The sequence below is a fragment of the Lygodium microphyllum genome, chromosome 4 (genome assembly GCF_053477565.2).
Source record: "Lygodium microphyllum isolate KBCC chromosome 4, Lygodium_microphyllum_v1.1.10, whole genome shotgun sequence".
Taxonomy (NCBI): Eukaryota; Viridiplantae; Streptophyta; class Polypodiopsida; order Schizaeales; family Lygodiaceae; genus Lygodium; species Lygodium microphyllum.
The window spans coordinates 157,602,807-157,607,095 of NC_141138.1; positions in this window are offsets into that span (position 1 = coordinate 157,602,807).

The window sequence follows — 4,289 nt, forward strand, 5'->3', positions numbered from 1 at the left end:
GAAGGTAATGCTGATCTAATTTTATTGTTTTTTGTTATGTCATCATACACTTGATTAGAAAGATTTATAATTATGTTCACTTCTACTATAAGACAAATATAACCACACAATAACAAAAGAGAAGGCATGCCTCAAAGGCTTAACTTTTCCTAGGTCTATAAATAAATCAAGAAGAATACAATTAATTTACAAAAAAGAGGACAAACTAAGAGACAAGGGCTATGAATACCTCTACACATCTAGCCTAGCTCATGGAGAAATTTTTTTAAAAGTGTTGTATGATCTTAAATGGGAGAAGATCATTACAATTGCTATAAAAAAAGATAACTCATATACAATTTGTAGTGCCAATGTGGTGAAGGTAATATTTTATAATGATCACCATAGATTGTCAAATCTGTATTTAGCATTGACTAGAAATGTTTGCATACATATTGGGTGGTCATCTTGAGCGTCTTCATAAGCTAGAAAACTTTCTCATGGTTAGGTTGGAAGTGGTGTTTCTTGTGGGAGGGTTTCTTAGCCAATGAGAACTTTAGGGCTCAATGCTTATACTAATGGTGGTGGCTCTTCTGTGTTTTGTGACTTATCCTCCATAGTGTTGTCATAAAGAGGTGGCTGTGAGGCTACTCTTGGGGGTTCTTATGGTACTTCTTTTGCTATATTGAGGTTTTTGGGTGGTCAATAGATTAGGTTGGCTCATTATGTGACAAAATTGTGAGTCCCATCTCCCTAGTTTCTCATTTGCTATGTTTTGCCTTTTTGTACAATTGAACCAAGTCTTCATTGGCATGGTCATACTCTCCTTTGGGAAGTTCATTGTTAAAAGAAAATCATATGTGATGGATAGCTTGTCTCGTAGGATCTCAATATCATCATCTCCCACTGACATTGTGGTGATCTTGATGGAATTGGAGCATGCCCATTTTTGGGTGAATAAGAGCTTGTTTATCAACATCTATTGCTTCTTTACTAGGTCCATTTCACAAAAAAATTGAGCTAGATATAAAGACTTCTTTCTCATAAAATCCTTGCTCTTCCATAGTAAAAATTCTATCTCATCTCTCATTATTTTACTTCTAAATCTAGGAATGCTTCACACTCTTCTTGACGTCTATAAATGCTATTTCTGGTTATTCACATGATTGCCATGTTGTATGAATTATTGCTAAGCATGTTGGTTCTTGCTTGCTCTTAAAATGTAGAACTTTTAGTTCTTCTACTTGCTTGCTAAATGTATAAAGGATGGGGAATAGGGTACAAAGGGTACAATTATAAAAGGTGGAAGTATTAATCATTTATACCCAATTTGATACTATACAAGTCTTTTATTGCTTCATCTCTCTTCTCCAGCTTTCATGGCTGATATCTTCTTTCTTTTTCTGTGCTTCTCTCTCTTCTTCTAGTGTTTCTCACACCTCTTTCTTCTTTCTCTCTCTTCTTGGAATCATTCTCTCTCCTATAGTAGCCTTTCTCTCTTCTTTCTTTTTCTCTACCAGTACACTTCATGGCAAGTGGTATCAAAGCATTGGTCTTTGATCCATTTTATTCTCTTTTTCTTCATATTTAGTCTCAAATTTTCATCATAGAAGACCTATTTCAAACATGTACTAGAGGTATAGAACATGGATTGTGACTTGCAAGTTTGCTATAGCTAGAAGAGACCATGGCTTGAGGTATTCATAGGAGTTGTGACAAAAATGGTAGCCTCCATGTTATTTTAGCAAGACATGATAAAGTTTCATGCCATTTTGAAGATAACTTGGTCAAAAGAGGGTTGAGTAGAGTGTTTAATCATGGTTACTTTTGAGAAATAGCTTCTTCTTCATTCTCAAGATTTCTATGAAACCTTCAGCCCTTCAACTTTATTTTTCTCAATAAATATTGGTTTTCCTTAAGCATAGAGGTAATGGCAACAAAACACTAGGATGAAAGTGCAATATGTGTTGAATTGATAGTCTTTTACCCTCTCTCTGTAGACCACATGTTATATCTCAAGTCTTTCTGCCATGCGAAGGGGTTATAATCCATCTTTCTTGTCATTCCTTGAACAAAAAAAGCTCACTACTTTAGGCATTCCTATTCCTTCAAACCCTATTGAAGTAGGGAATGGACAACCACCATTAGAAGGCGAAAAAAAATTAGATTTAAAGGCATTTGGTTTTCCTTTATCTCTGGAGGGTTTGTATTGTAAGATTCTTTCATATGGATACAAGATTTTAAGTTTAGTGGAATTCTTGGTGTCTATTAAGCTCTTGATCCTTCAACAAGCATGGAATTTTTACTTTTGAAGCAAAGAGCTATTAGAAATGGGTCTCATCAAGGCAAGCCAATCACCTTTTGCCTCTCTGGTCCTTCTTGTAAAGAAGAAAGATGGCTCTTTTCGCATGTGTATCGACTACCGCGATCTTAACAAGGTCACTATCAAGAATAGGTATCCAATACCTAGAATAGATGAGCTCCTAGATTAATTGAAGGATGCTAAGTTATTTTTCAAGATTGACTTGAGATTAGGGTATCATCAAATACGCATGAAGGAAGGATATGAGTTTAAAATAGCCTTTAGGACTGAAAGAGGCCTCTATCAATTCATGGTTATGCCTTTTGGTTTATCCAATGCTCCAACCACATTCTAATCTCTTATGAATAAGATACTTCAGCCTTTGCTATTTCGGATAGTTTTGGTGTTCTTTGATGACATTTTGATCTATAGCAAGAACAAAGAAGACCATTTACAACATGTAAAAGAGGTCTTCGATATATCAAGGAAGCACAAACTATTTGCCAAGGCAATTAAGTGTTCATTCATGACAAAGGAAGTTGAATACTTGGGTCATATAGTGGGAGAAGTGCTCGTACACATGCATCTCCCTCTTTTTATCATCAATTTTTCTGCTCTCAAATGCAATGACACCATGCTTCTGAACCAAAACAACCCCTAAACCTCTACCACTAGCATCCGCGTAGATGGTAAAAGTCTTGGAAAAATCATGGCAACCCTATGATCGCTTTTGACTTTAAATTGTGTTTCATAGAGATAATGATGCCACTTCTTGATTGCATGTAGAATAGCAAGCATTTTATCTACAGTGTCTACAATTTATAAGGATTGGATAAATGACATCCAAGAAGAATATGTGCTGGATGAGCATGCTGTCCAAATTTTACAAAAATTACAGCAAGGACATGATGAAGAATTTCCAAATTTCAAAGTGCATAATGGACTCTTATGGTTTAAGGGTACTCTTTAAGAAATTGAAAGCTTAGACGAAGCCTTTATGGTTGCCCATAAAGCATATTTTCACTTGGAGCTCCATATCTTCAATCTTAGGCAAACTTGATTACGAATGGTTGTAGTAGGTGGACCTTGGGGCTAATATTTAGAGGTCTCTTGAAGGGATTGCAAGCTTGGGCTAAGTGGCAATGGCTACTCTTTGTCGTCCATAGTAGGGTTTGGTCGAAGAGTTGAGGACTACCAAGAAAGGGAAAGAAGGAATTCAAAGCTAGCCATGGAGGATTCCCTTGTGCTTAGGGAAAAGGAGGCTTGAAGCTTGATTAGTGGGGAAGCTCAATGCACATGAGGAATGGTAGCATGCCCATTAGTGCAAAATGTGATGCATTTTTTGGGCTACATTGCTAGACTCCATGTGGCTCACTATAGGTAGCAAGGCGCTCAATGGTGCTCAATGTGCTCCATATCAAACAAGGAATGCTCCTTGAAGGTCACTAATCCATGGTTGGTGGAGGTGCAAAAGAGAAATGAAGATTTCCTGGCTAAAGATTCATGAAAGCTATAACAAGAAGAGAGAGAGAAAGAGTTAAACTAAAAGTAACTAGGGTTTGCTCTCTAACTTTTATGGAGGTATCTTTAACCAAGAATTGTTAAAGCAAAGCAAAAAAATTATTGATGATCTTCTAATTCGACCAGGTTACCTCCAAATGTGTCAAATGGTTTAGACATAGCTCCCGTGTGTCTCCCAAGAAAGCTACTAAACAATCCTTTTTGTATCACTACTTGCTATCTTGAGTAACTAGGGTTTCTTATTTTAAAAAGATAGCTAGATTGAGAAAAAGAAAGGTGAAAAGTACCAAGGCACTGAGCTTTGATGCCAATTGTAAAAAGAAGATGGCTAGAGAGAGAAGAAAAAAGAGAGAATACTATAGAGAGGAGAGAAAAAGAGAAGATAGGAGAGAGAAATATTAGAGATTTAGAGAGAAAGGTAAGAAGAGAGAGAAAGAAGGGGAGAAGCCATGGAAGCTTAGAGAAGGTGAACAAGCTATTTGTTTGA